Genomic DNA, 19,421 nt, shown 5'->3' with positions numbered 1-19,421 from the left:
TTGCATCATTTCTGTGCTCTCTCTGGAAAGCTGGAAGCTCCCCAACTCTCTCGGGTTTGGCTTCCTGTTCACGTGTTTTCTGGTCTCATGTCATTGTGCATGAAGTAATAGCCCCACATGCGTGCACCATCCACAATGGCAAGATTTGTGTGGCTCGGTGTAAGCTTTCTAATGAGGACATTTTGGACCTTCCGGCAACTCCTTAGGGAAAGCAGTTTGGAACCGGTTATTACTTTCCAAGGTGAAGGGAGCAGAGAGAGAATGCATTTCTGCAACAGGGCTAAAGCCACTTTTAGGAGACAATTAAAGGACAGCTGCTTAAGAAGCAAACAAACAAACAAACATTTCTTCTACACATCTATCTAAACGCATGCGTGTGTACAGTATAAAGAAAGGCCTCCAATCCATAGTTTTAAAATACCAGTTACTGTTTCAGCATTTCACTAACTATGAATGGTGCTAGTGTTTCCCACCGGGGACTGTTATTTTAATGACATTTCTCTGCAGCAAAATCTGATGAGTTCACAAAGTCTCAGAGCCAGGAAATGCGGCTCCGTTTCTGAACAACTGAGAAAGCCAGGAGAGCTCAGTTCAGTCATCTACTTGCTTTCCAGCACGGATCCCTAAGTGCTAAGAGCAATAACACAGTAATACAGAGAGAGAAGCCAAGCCAAACTTTCAAAAGTACAGCTCTTAAACCATCAAACTTAACTTCCCGACATGTTATCAGCAGGTGAAATCCTGGCGCACACCCACCCTTATTTGTGGATGTTAATGTCAAATGAATGGGCACACGTGCCAACATTTTATAGAATTTTAGAGCAGGAAGTGATTTTGGAGGTCTTCCAACCTTACCTTTTATTTTACGAACAGAGACATTGAGACTCATGTAAGTTCACTCCAGACACACACACATATATACATCGGAGTCTTAGGCCGAGTCATTGCCTGCAGAAAATATGATAGGTCTGGCTTAAGAAAAAGGAAGGACAAAATGACCCAAAGCTGAGCCAGTGGTTCCCTGTTCCATTCAGGTTTGTGTGGCCCAGCTTTAGGGCTGTGGGCCGCTCGTTTATTCTTGCTGCAGGAGCCGTTCAGGGTCTCAGATTAGATACACTTGACCAAAACTTGAATAAACTCCCAGACAACCCAAGTGTCCATGAGTGACTCAGATCCTGACTACACTGCGATGCTCAATCCGTGCAAGGTGTTCTGGGGCCACATTGTGATTAGAGCATAAAATGTAGACAGAGCCCCAAGTACAACTCTCACACTTCGGAATCTGAAAACCTGACCAGAGAGACGAGACCTTCCCCCGTCTAGGCAGCAGTGGAGACCCTCTCACTAGATGCTATATCGTGTAGCCCAGATTTTAAATGTTGTAAGTGTTCTGGGGAGAGAGAGAAATGAAAATTGAGGTGATCAGCTGATCCCAGAGGGATGCTTAGAATTTTCATATGTGGAGGGGATAAAGGTAAACTCTTCTAGCAGAAATGAAAGCATGGAGAGGGTCTCGTGGCTCGGATCCCAAGGAAGCCAGGCTGATGGGTGCTCTCCAGCAGCACTTGCCAACCTGAGCTATGGACTTGAGCCCTGGTACTGATTTCCATCATTATCTACTAAACCGTTACTGAAATAAGCAGCCCCCGCTTAAGTTACTTTAATTACATTTATATAACTATAAATCCACAATAATATAATTACACTTACATCATTGAAAATCCAAAACAGATTGCTAATTAAATATAAACAAAACCATAAACCAATAATATTCTGTTGGTTGGAATCAAATTAATTGGTTAAAATTAGTAATATTGGTTTTATTTGCCAAATGATGCTGTTTTGCTGAAACTAAAGAATAAATTTGTTTTAACCAGTGTTCATTAATGAAATTGTAAAAGAAAAAGAGAGAAATATTTTAATTAAAATTTTCCATTGCACATTTCGTACTCTATTTATAGTGAATTATTACAAGTTGGCACATATAAAAGCAGAAAGGATCCAGGCAATCCATCTGCTGGTGTCGAGATTGTGGAACTAAAAACCGTGGTGGTTCAGTCATCCTATCTCCTTACTCTCTCTTGGCAAATAAAACTTCATTCAGCACAGCAGGAGTATTTGACTCTCACAGGCGTACACTTATCAAGCACGTATAAATACCTGCCTCTGTTCTTTCTTTAATAGCCTATAGCTCTAAATTATTACACTATTCTCCTGCACATTATAATTTTAATGATGACAAAGCAAAGTCTCCATTTATAAAATGGATGAAAACCCTGGTCTCATTCCATGAAAATGTCTTTTGATTGCAAACTACTACTGCAAGGGAAGTTGTATCTTTATTACTGGCTTAAAAAAAAATCCAGTGCCAGTAATAATGATCGCCAGTGTTTCTTGGCCACTTATTCTTCTAAATTTCTTACGTGGATGTTTGCATGTAATCCTCACGTCAACCCTATGGAATAGATAACGATTTTTAATCCTCATTTTTCAGAGGAGGATACTGAGGCATAGAGAAATGAAGTAATTCGGTCAAGGTCAAAATAGCCAATGGATTCTGTAGCCTGGAATTCCTGCTGCTCCCAGTGGGAGATTGCGAATAACAGAGAAAGGACGCTGTTGTTTGACGATAGGCTATAATCCAGCATGACCACAGCCAGATACTTATAGCCTCACATTCAAATGTAAAATTTTACTTTGGAAGATCACAGGGTGCCGTGCATAATTATAAATGTAAACATTTATATGTCTTCCTGGAACATACATAAAAAGTGGAGATCTGCGTGATGCTTATAATAACTTATAATGTTATCAGAGAATAGAAAAGTTCTTCTAGAACTCACCAACTTCCAGGATGAGAAGCACAGGGGCATGGTCAAAAGCTGACTGGGTTGGGTGTGTCAGATGACAGGGGGTGGCGGAAATGGGCGGAAGAGTTGATCTGCCGGGAACAGAAAGAGACGTGATAAGGATAAGGGTGGCATGGGAGGAAGAGTCCTGCAGCAGGAGGCCAGCTGCAGGGAGTTCCTACCACAACAGTCTCCCTAAGAGTGAAGCTTCCAGAACAGAGCAGAGGACCTGGGACTGTCCACATTTAACCTGAATCACCAGGGCCAGTTCAGAACAAGAAGAGATTCCAGGTCTGTTGTATTGAAATAATCTACACCCATTACCTCTGAGAATATTCACTAGTGAAGAGGTAAGAGGGCTCCACATGAAGTGTCTTAGTATTATACAGGCAAGAGAAATATTTTTTAAATGTAAAGGAAATTTGGGGTTGTGAAATAGTGTGTGTTGTTTTCCTATTCTTCTAGCTTATGTCTTATAGCTTGTATATCCTTATAAGATATAGCTACTATATATCTTTCCTCCTCTAATTTATATATCATATCTGCATTTATATATAGCATGCATGTGTTAAATGTGCTCTTCATGTCAGCAAGATTGCTTCATCAAATACTTAATGCATTAAAATGGGTGTTTCCTCGTATTCAAAGTATCGAAGTTGATTTTAGTCACTTACATATTTCAACTGTCATAAATGCAGAATAGAAACAAATTTAACCACTTGAAAATGCTTACTTTGCTACTCATCAAATAGTAGCTTGCAGTCACTTTAGAAGATTTCATGATTCTGCATGTTTTCCTTTAAAATAGGTCTTAGAACCTGAAATTAGACGTCATTCAACTTTTAAACTTGGAACATTTTGTAAACCTTTAAAAAGAAAGACTTCTTTATTGGCTTTACAAAATCCAGTTAGAGAATAATATGAAATGAATCTAATGGAAAGTCTCTCCCTTGATGAAGAGAAAGTCAAATGGAAACTTCTATAAAAGGATTGAATGACCCACAGTACTTCAAAGTCTCTTGGAGTGATTTTAAGAATCACCTTCAGTCTGGGGACTTCCCTGGCAGTGCAGGGGGTGCAGGTTCAATCCCTGGTCAGGGAGCTAAGATCCCACATGCTTCACGGCCAAAAAACCAAAACATAAAACAGAAGCAATATTGTAACAAATTCAGTAAAGACTTTAAAAATGGTCCACATAAAAAAAAATTTTTTTAAAGAACAAACTTAAAAAAAATGAGAAACTCAGTCTGGATGAAATTTGAAGAATGCTATTCCTAATGATGTCCTCCTTTGAAGGTGTGAAAGGGCAACATCTGAAAGATAAATCACTGATGAAATGCAACTGATGGCATTTTTGCTTTCTTCCATCATAGGTGCTGACGGCCAGCCACCATCATCTGAGGAAGGTGAATTTGGCAAATGACATGCAGGTTCTCCAAGACAGAATAATTGCAGAAAATCTTCAAAGGTACTCATATCAAATATTGGTCTCGATTAATTAAACCAAGGCACTAATTAAACCCGGGTACTCCATGTCACTTGAAGAGGGGAATGTGTCACAGGTGGGGAATTATCAGAAATGCAGGAGTCAATAGTCCCGCCCCTTCCTGTAAGCATTCTCCTCCTTCTTGGCTAAGAGAGCTGAAAGGCAGAGCCATTTCTTGAAATTCGTCTCCAGGAATGGCAAAAGAAGCATCTGAAGAATCATGTAACTTTATTAACATGTCATGAGATACTCAGGAAGCTCAGGGGAATTAGAGGGGTTGTTAATGGTAGGCCAGCTATGCACAGTCATCCAAAGTTTCAGGCATGAAAACTACAGATGTCACCTGTCTTGTTCACAGCTTGACCTACAGTTTCTTGCCTTGGCCACATACACTGGTGCCAGGAGTGTCGTGGGACCCAGGGCAGGCCACGGAGACCCATCTCAGCAACACAACCTTGGCTGCAAAAACATCCCTAGGGGTGTTGGTTCATACGGGTTTATACCCCACACCATGAGTCTTTGCTCAGATGTCAACTTTGAAAGTTGTTTCCACCCTCATTGAAAACTAACACCATGGAAACTGTTGAGTTCCTCTTGGTTTTTGCAGCCCTTCAGAATTGTTGCCCTTTGCTTGATTTTCATTGTAACTCTTGTGTTAGCCCAGGCTGACTTGGAATAAATCCTTTAATCACCAGAAAGCTCATGAACCTCACACAAACAGAACAAAACAAAACAAAATCTTCAAGTCTGACCCGAATTTCAGGTTTGTCTCTTGAGGGTTGATTTCTCCAGCTTCTCTTTCTAATACTTATGGGATTAAACATTTTGTCCTCATACTACAAATGGCAAGTGAAGAAGGGAAACGGCTGGGAGCTTGGGGTTCATTCCTTGACATAAAATCATGAACACAGGCAGATTTTCTCTAATTCTCAGAGCTTTGTTGGCAGTTGGTCTGGGATCTCACCAGTAAGGTATTGGATGCTGGTTATTCCCAAGCTAAATCAACAGTAAGAGAAGACAAGTTGAAGTTTAGGTCTCCTTACTTCGAAACTCTAAACGGGAGAGGAAAATATTCCAAAACAAACTGAAAAAGATATCTGCTTAGGAAGAAGTTCAATCAACAGTAGAACTGTGACTTCTTAAGACTGCTTCACCGTCTTGAGTCAGTTTGCCAAACCTTTTCCTTGTGAACCGTTAGTCCAGTGCATCAAGTTTTCTGTAAGAAAGAAACAGGTTGTCCTTGGGTATCATGTCATTCAAAATTAACTATAGAAGAGGCTGGAAACTCTATATCTTCCCAAGAGGTCACTGAAGACTTGATTTCTCAAAGCATCTGTCTTAGTTTCTCTTGTGCTACGAAGAGGCCACTTTTCTGGGATGCCATGTTGTTTATTATCTGGTTACTAATCTTTCATGTCACACTTTTCTACCTCTAATGAGTCATTTCACCACTTTAAGTATCAATATTATATCCTTTCAATTCTCAGCCTATCCTTATTACAAGAAAATAGAAATGCATTTACTCTAATACTGGATGAAATCAGAATCACTTGCTCAAATTTAACACACATGACACTTATTTCCTAAAAATCTGCGGAACCGGGCTTCCCTGGTGGCGCAGTGGTTGAGAGTCCGTCTGCCGATGCAGGGGACACGGGTTCGTGCCCCGGTCCGGGAAGATCCCACATGCCGCGGAGTGGCTGGACCCGTGAGCCATGGCCGCTGAGCCTGCGCGTCCAGAGCCTGTGCTCTGCAACGGGAGAGGCCACAACAGTGAGAGGCCCGCGTACCGCAAAAAAAAAAAAAAAAAAAATCTGCGGAACCCCTGTTAGAGCTGGCTCCGGTCTGCTTTTTTTGTCTTTGGACTGGAAAATTCAAATTCAATGTCTGACCAGCTGCCAGTTTCAGAGATCTCTGCCCTTCCTCATCCATCATTTGAGCTAGACTAGATAGCTGGCTGAGCCCCTTCCCACCACTACACGTGTATTCACATAGCCACAGTCCTCCCAGCTGGCAAATTTTGTAGAAAGAAATGGGTCCTTTCTGTGTGTGCTCAGACAGGCAGGTTTAGAAAATAGGACCATTTTAACGAGTCTTAGGGTTTCAAAATGCTGCCCTGTGCATTTTTGATTGCCTCTCTGCTTGTGTCATTGGGGTATAAAGTCCTTTCACTTAATATTTTTCCAGCTTTAAGAACTGCTTACCTGCAGTTCAGTGAACTTGGCATCACCTCCAAAATACATAATGCAAGAAACAGAACCAGGAGATGTTATACGCAAATCTCAGAAGCTGCCCAAGCGTCTCCTGGCTGTTCGATTGCTGGAAGATTCTCTGTTGTTCCAAGGAGAGATAGGTTGTATTCACGTATAATGACACCAAAAGGACAATTAAACTTCACAGCTTGGGGGAGATTTTGAGAGCTCTTGTCAAAAATGTTCACACCTGTGGAACAGACCGTTATGTTTTGTGGAGCTTGGTTTTCAGCTTGAAATACACCTGCCAAAATCTGAATGGCCGCTATTGTACCTTCGGGACTCAAAAACCGCACTGTCAGACAAGGTTTGGTGCACACAGATGGGATAACTTAGAACAGTGACTATGTTGTTTGTAAGGCAATTAAGACCTTTCCTAGCCCTGCTGATGCTTTTGGGAGATGGAAAATGTTATAAGCATGCCTTAACTCTGCCTCCCTGGGACTTTATTTATTTATATTACTTTAATTATTTAAGTTATACTCAATACCTTAATTTGAATTTAAATATTTTTAAAAATTGTCCATAGACTGTAATAGTAAGCAACATCTTTTCAAAGAATCAATTTCAGATGTGAACCCTAAAACCCACTAACATTATCCTCGTCTTGGTATCCAAGAACATGTAAAACTTGGTGCAGGGTATAGAGAGCTGAATTGGGGCGTGCTAAGAAGCAGACTCTTGTGACCACTCTTAACATTTCTCATCAAAGAAGGCAATTTATTACACAGAATCCCAATGTCTGTTAAAATCATGTATTTGTTGTAAAAACAATATAATCGCTACCTAATAGGAACTTCTTTTAAGGTTAAAAAAACACACACCCTTAACCCAAGCCCATAAATCTTTTCTATATGAAAATTCGCTAGGTGGAATCTTAGAAATACTCCTATTTGACTCTTTTTGACCTACAAAGGCAGTAATTTTATATGGTACTACCTAATAGCTTACATATTTGGGACCTTGGAGAACAGACAATTTTATTTGGATTTTTTTTCACCTACCTTTCTATCAAAACGGTTTCCAGTTTCTGCATTGTCTTCATCGTTCATAGTTTAAATTCGTGTATCATCTTCCATTACATGGATGTGGGATATAAGTTGATTTTGCTTTTTCCTTATAAAAGCAAATACTCAAAACACCACAGTCAGTGCCTTCCTTCGCACAGCAATTCGACTTGGTTGCATTCTCATGCCGGTTTTTAAACTAGGGTCTTCTCCTGCATCCTCTTTCCATCCGTCTGAAACGAAATACTTTCACATGTGAGTCTTGCAGTATGAATCTAAGTGATAAAGCAAGTGTTGGTTCATACAAGTATACAAATGTGCAGACATGGTAGGTACATAGTTAAATGCATCTGTTTAGACAATACATCCTCCAAGCCAATGAGTTTGTGTTTAAAGAAAATCCAACTCCAGTGGGATGAGAAACATTGTGCCCGTCAGGCGGGCCATCTTCAACTGGCTGCTCTCCATTCCCAGCTGACTGAGACCCGTCCCAGCAAATGACCCTCTCAGTCTGCTCTGGCTGCCATTAGAATAATGCTTTGTCTCATGTAGCCAAGAAGCAAACTCCAGCAGTGTTGACAGACCAGAGGAAAAGCCTTTGCTCTTGCCTTAATGAAACATTCAGGCAGGAAGTTCGGAAGAAAATAGCAATGCCCGTGGGGATGAGAAATAGGGAATGGGAGGGGGGGAAGCAGTTTAATTATGATGAGTGCGGGGGGACAGTCACAAGTGGAGATCAAGAAAAAGAATGGGATGATGTCATTCTTTACCGGGACATTCACTGAAATGAAATCAGGTCACACACAATGGTCTTGTTCTCTGCCCAGACCCGTGTGTTACAAGAGATTACTTTGTGGTCATGCTTCTTAGGAGGGGTCTAAGGACCCTGCTCACATTAAGATATCTCCCAAGACATCTTGAAGACAGATAAGGGCAGAATCATTTCATCCAGTGCTGAAAAATGGCCCACACTAGGTTCACAACATGTTTTAAGATCACTGAGCCACAGCTTAGGACAGTGTTCGGGTTCTTACAACACTGAATTTTAAGAAGCAGAGTGTAAGTACACAGCTTGGTGTCAGGCCAGATACCTTAAGTTGGTGCCTTTTTGGTAGGGTAATTTTGAAGGGTGTTCTGAAGTTAAGACAGAATCTATTTCTCAGTAGAAAGTTGGCACTTCCTGAAAAGAAATACTGCCTTGTACCACGTTAAGACATTTTTAGGACTGATTAATTCTGCTTACAGAGGAAGCATTTGATCTGTGTCGATCTCAAGTGCCTAGTGCCACTGGTGGCAGATACATTCAATTTTAGATTCCTTCTCTCAGTAGTGTCCTGACTTAACCTCATTCATCTGCTTAGATTTCACAAGAGGGCATCACAATTACAAATGAAGTTTAGATTTTCTAAGAAGTTATCCCTGGAATAATTACGTGGTAGGGTCAGATCCTGTTATTAATATTCTGTTGTATTGCATTAATAGGGCTTAAAACAAATAAGTCATTGACTGAGGCCCTTTTTTTAGGATATTTTTGCTGCATATTTGTAATAGAGCTGAAACATTGCAGCCTTTTTACACTGGCATCTGTGGTTTAGAGAATTTGTAAAACTAAATGATTTATTTTGGTAAACCACTGGTCTTCGGGTGCATATATGTATTTAGGGACAAGGCCTTTCTCTCTCTTGTAGAATATACAAAGATGTGAAAGTAAAATTGGATTACAGTGGGAATTCATATTTGTCTCGTGTTTTTTGCTCTGATGACTAGAGAATCTTGTGTGGTGAGGGTGTAGGGAGGTGGTGATGTATATGCCACAAAAGTGTTTTGAAGCTGCTGTGGATTGTGGCTATCAAAATGGAAAGAGGCACATTTTGAAGGAGTCCTAATTTGGGCAGATTCCAACATGAACTGCAGTGATTTCTGCTTCCCTTCTTTTTAAGTGGAAGGTAGTTAGGCTATAGGACCTTTGAGAAAGAATAATTATTTGAAAATTTAAAAATAACCAAAATATTTCCGAACAAATGGTCAGCACCATCAGAAGTCCCCAAGTTTTCAGGACAGTGTTTAATTTTCTTTTCTGATTATTTTCTAGTAGTCTTTAAAAGAAATCTTGAGTCCATTCTTGATAGCCAGTTGACAATGGCAGCTAAAATACAAGTGTTTAAGCAAATCCACTATTTACTAAGCAAGTAGATCAGGCATGGCTTCTTACAATGGATTTACCATAAAATTAATTTTAAAATTATTTGCTTTTACAGTTTTACCAAGAAAAGGTTGGATGCATTTTGTACATTAAAATGTATTTGGTTATTATGTGAAGGAAGAATGCTCCAGCAGGTTAAATCCATCCTACAATATTCATAGGAGTCTGGCCTGGCCAGACATGATGATACTCAGCAATGGACAGTGGTCATGAGGGAACTAGCAGCCTTTCAGCACATCAGTGCTGTGCTGCACGGGATATAGATATTCAGAATACCCCTCCCGATGATAAGTATATCAAAATATAACTAGTCACAAAATTCTGCTGTCCAAAGAACCCTGCATTGAGAGTTGATTCTAATTATAGGTATTTTGTTTACTATGTAATTTTCTACACAATTAGCATATATTCATCCCCCTTCCCTCACTGGGCTGTTGTAAATACAAGATAAAGGATGTCAAAGTACCTTTGGAGGGAGCAGGTGTTTAGAGCTGCTCAAACACAACCTATTGTTATTATAATATTAAAAGGCTAAGGTATTGCCTGGTAATCATTAGTTCCCATCAGACTGTGCTATTCCCAGCACCTTATTTCTCCCTCATTATTCTTTTAGTTTTATATCTCTGCCAGTAAACTAATCCCAATGTGTATTTTTGATAGCTGGCAAAAATTCAAAAATGCTTGGCAAAGATGGAAGGCTGTAGAATCACTTGGATTATAACTATGTAGTCGGTGCATTTTTTAAGAAAAGCTTCAAAATGAAATACCTTTACTGGTTGAAGCATTAAAAATAAGAGTGAAGGGCTTCCCTGGTGGCGCAGTGGTTGAGAGTCCGCCTGCCGATGCAGGGGACACGGGTTCATGTCCCGGTCCGGGAAGATCCCACATGCCGCGGAGCGGCTGGGCCCGTGAGCCATGGCCGCTGAGCCTGTGCGTCCGGAGCCTGTGCTCCGCAACGGGAGAGGCCACAACAGTGAGAGGCCCGCGTACCGCAAAAAATAAAAAATAAGAGTGAAAAAAATAGCTCCTACTGTACTATATGCTTGTTGGAATTCAGGTTAACGATTGATTCCAAGTAATCTTTATGATTAGGAAAAAGATGTGTATGATCAACTCACCGGGGAGAGGGGCTGTTGCTTTCAAGATCTTGTTGATTGGCTCCTGTTGGCGCTCAAATGGATCGAGAAATTGCCACCACCTGCATATCCCCCAGACAGAGGCCAGAGAGGAAAAACGACATCCTCCTGCCCTCTGTCAGTGCTTGTCACAAGATTGCCTTTCTCTTAGGGAAATATTTAATTGTCTGGTTGTTTTCTCCACCCCTAAGCATCGATTTATAGAGGAATGTCTTTCAAATGTCAGATACAGTAGCAGCTTCGTAGTTTGTAAGGGCTGAAACGTTGCTTCTGGGTGAAAGGAGAGGAGTGTAATTTACATTTCTGGTTTGGAAGTCCATCTTAGTGTAAAGAACTTTCTCTCTAGCTATGGAAATATTAAGACAGAGTTTGTGTGCTATGACTGGTATATGTATGTATGAATAACTGTTCCAGTGACAACCAGCTCCTAAATGTGACAGACAATATTTCGGACTATCGAAACATGGATTTTTTTTTTCTTCCGGGCTCCTGTTGAGACTGTAAGACCATGCATCCATCTACCTGGTAATCACTAGGCTGAGCTATTGGCCTTCGTGGGTGTCTGAAAATGTACACAGTGATGTGTGTTAGGGTCACGTGAAAAGAGCCTTTGGGAGAAGTTCGAGCGTTATCACCAGCAAAGGTGATCTTCTCTTCTTAAAATGGGAAACTCTCTTTTTCTGATTTATAGTGGTGCAAGAGAGAAGTGTAGAGTCGTGGTTAGAAGCACAGATTTGGGAGCCAGACTGTTGGGTTCGAATCTCTGCTATGCCACTGGTTAACTGTGTAGCTTAATTTCTTTGTGTCTCAGTGTCCTTATCTGAAAAATGGGGGCCAGTAATAATACTGACTTTGTTTTGCTGTTTAGAGAATTAGATGACTCCATATGCATAAAGGGTTTAGAACAATGCCTCACACTCAGTGAAGTGCTTTGTGCAAGTTAACTATTACTATTATTTGTGAAAATTTTTTAAATCCAGAAATGCACAAAGTAGATAAGTTCCTATAACGTTAGTCTGCTCATAACTCCATACACTTAAATACACACCACACACACACACACACACAGGCAATATATAGAAACCAGTCACGGGCCACAGCACCCACCTTGTGGAAATTGGTGCTGGTCAGAAGTAGCACATGTACATGTGCCTCACAAATAATACCAAAAATAATACCTTACGCTTACACAACTAAAATCTACATTGGTTCACTTGTAACAGTTGTTGAGAAAGTCAAATGACATAGTAAATGGGAAAGTGCTTTGGGAGTATAGTATGAACATCCATATGGAGAACTTGTTTTAAAGCAGTGTTTAATTTTTTAATTTCTGATTTCCCTTTAGACTTGCTTAGCCTTAGCCTCAGCTTTTCCCCCCAGCCAACCATGATTTGGCATATATTAACAAATAAAAACTAATTATTACTAAAATCCCATACAAAGATTCTCCATCTGGAGGCTCTAATGATTCAGTGGGCTGGGATTCTGATCCTCAAATAGGCTGGATACTTCTTCTCTGGTGTAGACCCTGCCTCAGCGCGGCTCCACAGAGCTGGACGCAGAGAGCCACAAAAGTATAAGATGGATTTGCCTCAGGAAAACTTTCTCAATCCTCTGTTTGTAAATTATATAGTTGATGATTTTTTTTTATAACTATCACCATTTAAATGACGATGGAATTTCAAAGCTTTAGGTTGACAACTGTACTGTATCTTGCTTTTCTGTTTGTGCCATTAATAAGATTCCCTTGTTGAAAGGAGAGAAAAAAAAATCCTTAGAGAATGATGAAGAGTGGTTTCCTCAATATTTGGGAGAGTTTTCACACAATGGAGAGCACTCATTCTGCCTATATTTTATACTTCTGAAAAAAAATTTTTATATAAAATTCAAAATTCTAACTGCATATTGAACGTTGCTGCAGGATCTTAAAATAATAAACTTGACATTTGGTTCTCCACTTCTCCTTCTCCACCATTAAGTATATAGGGGTGCCAAGAGTGGGCAAGTCCCCACAACACCGAAGAAGGAGTAGAAAAGTGAGTGAGTATTGTTCGTGCCATCTTCATCGTCTCCCAAGTGAAAATTAAAGGTGATCCTTATCGTGGCATCAACAGCAGTGCAGTGGCCGTCCATGGTGTGCAGAACCAAGTCTGAACCTTTTTAAGGCCCCCCGAGGACCACTGGTGTGAGGGAAGAAATGTCCATGGAGATAGTCCACCATTTCCGACCTTGTGGGCATAGCTTTTTGATCCTCTTGGTGCCTTTCAGTGAAGTGTGGAAAAGAGCATTTAGCTCATAACGTTATTGTGAGGGACTCAGAGAGAAGGTGTGTGGAAAGCACCAACCCCAGGGCCACACAGATAGCATGAATCTGAGAAGCCTGGGGACTTCATACTTTAATTACGGTTCATATTATTGAAATTTTGTTTGTACTGTACTGTCATTTACCTGTCTCTGCCTCACATTGGAGTGTGTGCTTTTTGAGACTGGAATACTATCATCTTTCCATTTCTTATGCATTTAGCACAGCACTTTGCACACAGTTGAGTGTATAATAAATGCTCATTTTTTAATATAAAAAACAAAGTTGCAAACTTCTGGTTATATTGAGCTTTGTGATTTACCCAAAAGAGGGAGCCATGCTTTGGCCTGGGCCAGTTCCTAGTAGTAAATTTTAAAATTCATTTTTCAATTTTTCTTCTATTTGCTTAAGTATTTGAATATTTAAAAGGCTCCTATGCAAGTAGACCCAGAATTAAATATCGAAGAGGAGCCTGTGACCTAAATCTGTCTGTAGAGTTTAGTGAGAGATACCAGGCACATACAGAGTTGTTATGAAAGGCAGGGACCCCGTGGAATAATGAATGAATAATCCCCAAAGCTCTTCGCCACACATCAACGTCTTTTAAAAGTAGCTTGTTACAAGGGATCACTCTGAAGGACCATAACCGTATGGACACAGGAACACTACAGAGACAGCTGCAAGCCTCATGGTCCAGACATTCATGGCCAAAAAATAACAAGATGGAGATAGCAGAAAAACCACATTGGTGGTCAGATGCCTGAAACAAGGTGATTTTATGTGAACAAAGCCCCGTGACTCCCATGAGGCAAAAAGGCAGAGCCACGACGCCACGTGCTGTTTGATCAGCAGCAGTCGCTGGGCCAGAGGACGGCCCACCCATGCACTAGTTAGAGTCAAGTCTTCCTGTCTGACTGCCCTCATTTCAGCCATATTCCTAAAAAGAGACGGAAAGGATTCCAGCAAACACTAACATGTGAGAAACAAATAGTAACACACACTCTTAATAAGTTTTCTAGGAAGGGGTTCTAAGATGTATTTTTGTTGTTGTCTATAAAGATATTGAAAGGGTGACAGTATAAGGGGAAGTTTCAGGAGGCCTGGACTTTGTCCCACCTGCATATCTAACTGGCTGTGTGACCTTGGGCAAGGCACTTAATCTTTCTGGGCCTCTGTTTCCTCATCTGTGATATGATATAGGTGCTCACTTCCAGTTCTAAGATTACATGACCAGATTCTATAAGATTATGCCTTTACTGTATCCTACCAAGGGTTGGATCACTGCTCAGATGAGAATTGTACCTCTCATCTGAGGTTTGTCAGGAAAATGGTGCAATAAGAATACAGGATGGAAACATAAGTGACTTTGACTTTTTCCTTTACTCAGGCTGACCCTAGATTTTCTCAAGCACTGAGATGGAACGTTCGTTGATATGGTTGTTTGTAAATACAGGCAGATCCCTGGTTACAAAGAGACAACGGTAAATAAAGATGATCATTTATAAACCAGCCTACCGGTGGTTTGGTCTATATTATACTATTATCCAGTAACATTATTATTGATGCCATATTTTTATAGATCTATTAAAGGCCAAATGCCTTAGCAGGCCTGCTTAGAAATCTAAGCAAGAAGTTTAAAATTTTGGTAGGAAAAAGGCATTTCATGTAACAGGCTGTAATACTAGAAATCCATCTTCTCATCTATGCTTATCATCCCCTAGCTGCTTCCCCAGCCCTTGCTGCAAAAAGAGTAAAGATTCCTCCTTCTCTTGTGAACCAACGCTAATGAAATACTCAGGCCTGAAATTCTAATGATACATAAATTTCAGAACCAGGAAGTAAAGGATTTAGGAGAGATGAAAAGGCTTAAGGGAGGGAAAGAAGATGGGGTTTCACCATGAGGCACTTACAAGGTAGGTCGATGGATGGGGCAAAATGAACATAAGGACCATTGATGGAAGAAGCCTGGTGAGAGAGTTGAGGATATGAGAACCTGGGGGCTTTAAACAGGAGGTACTGGGGTAAATTAATTGTAAGGCATGAATAGAAAATAAGAGAAGAAAATATTTAGTGAATAAGAAGCCAGTGGAGAACAAAGGGAATAGAAAAGAATTTCTCTATATTTTCATTCTACGCTTTCATTGTCTACTTCTGCTTCCACGCCTTCTCATCACCACATATTCCAACCATCTTGACACTTGGTAAGAGGATAGTGGAGGAGTTGATGAATACTCCAAGTGGATGTGCAGAAGGAAGGAGAAAAATGTATGCAGAAAGTGATCAAGGAAAATTATGTATTTGAAATTTCTCATAGGCTTACACTTGTGTGTTTCTGTTGTGGTATTCATCATGCTTTTGATTAGTTCAGGTTTTTGGATCTGTGGGTTTACATTTTTTAACACATTTGGAAATTTTTCCAATATTTCTTCATGTACAAAGGTCCCGCTCTTTGTACCATAGTCCAGAAAAGTGTCTCTAGTGGGACATACTTCACTTGTGTCCCTTCTCTCACAGATCACAGCCTATCGTCCAGTGTCTGAGATGGTTGCTTCATATACTTTGTTTTCGGGCTGTTTACAGCAGAAGGATTGGTGTGATACCAGTTGCTCCATCTTGCCTGGAAATAGAAGTCCCACCATATTTGTATTCAGACTTTGTTTTTTTTCTTTTCTCCTTACTAGTCAATAAGACCTTTCAAGGCAGTAAGAGGGTCTCATTCAATGCCTAACATGGAGTTAGCACATAGCAGGCGCAGTAAATACTATTGAATGAAAGAATGAATGGCTATTGTTAAACTGATCCACAATATTTAGGGTCTCTGTATTTAGTTCAGACATTGGTGTAAATATATAAGTGCTTCTGTAACATGTGCTTTTTTAAGCAATAGAGAAAAATCTATCAAACTGAGTTCATATAAGCTAGAGATCAATGCTAGGGTAAGCTAGTCTTACATTAAGATTACTTAAGGTTCCTTATAGCTGTGACACGCCAGTATCCAGAAATAGGAATCACACGTTTTCAGGTACCTATAGGACGCTCATGACAAGTTACTCTAGAATTCAAATTAGTGGTGGCTGTTTTTAACATTCCTGAAGTTGGCAAATGCAGTTACGTACCTTCAGGGATTTCTGCCACTAAGTATATACCAGGATTATAAACATTCAGACTATAGTTTCACTTACCTTAGTCTCTGATGGCCACGGACTGTGATGGCTTTTCATTTACACAGCAGGATACATTGAGTTGGTCTTTCAGATGTCTATCTAGCTTTCTCTCTGTGGTCAAAAATAGACTTATAAATTAAGAATTACGGTCAACTGCACAAATTGGGCAGAAAAGAAGTCCTGCATTTTCTTGTTAAAGATTTCTCTCTGAAACCTTAATACAACACCTGTACAAGCGGTTGTATATGAGAAATACCTGTATCTGGAAGAATATAGGATTTGTGGAAGTCTTTTAAAAGTCTGTGATGCTTAAAATCTCTGGACATGGGAAATTTCCTATAATTAGAATACTTTTACCTAACTATTTAAAGGGTCCCTAAAATTCAGAATTATTCCAGTCCTAAACACACACACACACACACACACACACACACACACACCACACCACACACCACACACACTCATTACTGATAAATTATTCCTGCTCTATAGGTCAACTCAGGGTTCATACAATATTGCTGTTATCAAAACCACAGCCTTTTAATACTTAATCACATTTGATCCATGGGATTCTTAAAATTTCCTTTTGTTTCTTTTTGACTGTATCTCTGGTTCCCTTCAATGACAGGCAGGAGTTTTGCAGGCCCAGGAACTCAGCTGTGAATGCGACCTTGGTTCATTCTTCCAGTTACCTTTGGCAACTCACCTTTTCATCTTGATGCTTTGATCTCCACATGAGTGTGAGGGAGCCCTGAAATGCTAATATAAGATAACAAAAGCTGGTTCATTGTTGAGGGAAATTTTTTCAAAATAATGATCGTACTTGTTTAAAGCCTGAGTGAGATGACGTTTACAGAGCAGTGATTTACGTTTGTGGTTCCAGAACTGAAGGTTTTCTTTCAGCTTGTTTTTCTCCAACATTCCCTCCCCCCTTGATTTACATTCCCCAGTTAAGAATTTAAAGTGAACCTTTGCCAAAGCCTCAGGTTCCACCTGGTTTGGGGTTGAAACCACATAAAGCCACTGAATTTTGCATAGTTTCCATTTGAAATGATGTATCAGCTTAGTTTCTCTTTCCCTATGAGCCAGGCTTACAGGAAACTTGGCCAGGCTTTCGATGAACCTGCTCTGAGTTTTGATTTTATATCTGACCCTAAAATGAGGCCACTCACCTAGTTCCGTCTTCCAAAAAGCTCTTATTATTATGTCCCCAGAGTGTGTCCTAGCAGCTGAAGCACAGTTATACCTTGTTTTAGTATAAGGTGAGGGAGAATTTCTCAGCTACTTGGAACCCATTCTAATTGAGAAACCAGTCCGACTCCATAACAGAGGCTCTTACTGTCCGGCATAACACTTTAGGGAAAGAATTTCTTTTGAAGTCTCAGCAAAAGGGTTTTCAAATAAATAGCTCAGTGAGACCAGGTTAATTCACTTTTTCTTTTTTGTGTCCTTCCTTCACTTATGCATCATTTAATTCTCGGTGAGCGAAGTATTGAGAGCCTGACATTTGTGGATCTTACATTTTAGTGGCAGAAGACATAAAATAAAACAAAACATAATACATAGGTCAAATATATATAGTATATTAGAAAGTAGTGAGTACTATGAAATAAAAGAGAAGTCGAGCAAAAATTAGCAATCAGTGTAGGCTGCAATGTTAAGGAGGGTTCACAAGGAAAGTGTCATTGAGATGTAAGATTGGAACAAGACTTGAAAGTAGTGAGACACACCATTGTAAAGCAATTATACTCCAATAAAGATGTAAAAAAAAAAGTAGCAACCGGATATCTTGAGGAATTCCAGACAGAGAGAAGAGCTACAGCAAAGTTCCAAGATCCGTACACATTAGAGGAACCACAGTGAGACCATGATGATGGAAATAGAGTGAGGAGATGGAAGAGTGGTAGAAAATGAGATCAAATCAGTCACAATAGACCAGCACCTGACCTGTGACCATGAGAAGGCTTTTGGTTATTTCCCTGGATGAAACGGAAGCCATTGCAGGATTTTGTACAAAAGGATAGTACGTTCTCATTTCTGCTTTAAAAGCCTCTCTCTATCTGTCATGTTGAAGTAGACTACAGATGGCAAAGGTGAGGAGAGACTGATTACAAGCCTACTGAAAGAGAGAAGAATGCTTCCGATTTGGTGATAGCAGTGGAAGTAGTAAAAAGTAGTCAGATGCTAGCTATCTTGGAAGCCAGAGTTAACAGTATTGCCTGACTTACTGAATGTGGTATTGGGAGGGGTGGGGAAGAAAAGAATCAAGGATGCTTCAAAAGTTTGGGCTTCCCTGGTGGCGCAGTGGTTGGAAGTCCACCTGACGATGCGGGGGATGCGGGTTCATGCCCGGTCTGGGAGGATCCCACATGCAGCGGAGCGGCTGGGCCCGTGAGCCATGGCCGCTGAGCCTGCGCGTCCGGAGCCTGTGCTCCGCAACGGGAGAGGCCACGGCAGTGAGAGGCCCGCGTACGGGAAAAAAAAAAAAGTTTTGGCCAAAGCCACTGAAAGGATAGAGTTGTCATTAATTGAAATCAGAAAGGCTACAGTTGGAAGAGTTCTGGGGAGGAAGAGAAGGAGTTCAGTTTTGGAAATCAAGTTCAAAGTGTCTGTTAGACCTCCACGTGGAGGTATCATTGAGTCAGCAGGTGGTTGGGTTTATGAGTCTGTATTTGGGAATAGAGGTTTGCACTTGGAAGTCATTAGCGTCATATCAACAAAGATGTGAGTACAGACAGAGGAAAGAAGAAAAGACTAGCGTCTGCCTCTGTGGTACTCCAACATTAAGAGGTCAAAGAGAAGAGGACAGATTAACAGAAGATAACGAGGAGGAACCCAGTGAAATGGGAAAAGAAGAAAGGTAGAGGGGTTTCCGGTTTCCTAGAAACTGGATGAAGACAGTGTTTCAGGGAGGAGAGTGAATAACTATGTACGGCAGGTCCAGCATGGTGAGCATTGAGAACTGATCGTTGGATTGATCTTCTTGGCGGTCATTGGTGCCAAGTCTGAGAGCAACTTTGGT

General features: G+C 40.5%; 1 protein-coding gene across 1 annotated transcript in view; it reads left to right on the top strand.

Annotated features, from left to right (window-relative positions):
* The window catches only part of SULF1 (sulfatase 1), a 161,585-nt gene that overhangs the window by 30,666 nt on the left and 111,498 nt on the right, over positions 1-19,421 (top strand). The window contains exon 2 of the mRNA XM_029223225.1: positions 4,223-4,317. The gene's annotated coding sequence lies outside the window, so the exon portion shown is untranslated. The remainder of the gene's footprint in view (positions 1-4,222; positions 4,318-19,421) is intronic.

This window comes from Monodon monoceros, unplaced genomic scaffold (genome assembly GCF_005190385.1).
Source record: "Monodon monoceros isolate NGI ecotype Baffin Bay Population unplaced genomic scaffold, NGI_Narwhal_1 Super_Scaffold_14, whole genome shotgun sequence".
Lineage (NCBI taxonomy): Eukaryota > Metazoa > Chordata > Mammalia > Artiodactyla > Monodontidae > Monodon > Monodon monoceros.
This window is presented reverse-complemented; position numbering and strand designations above follow the sequence as displayed.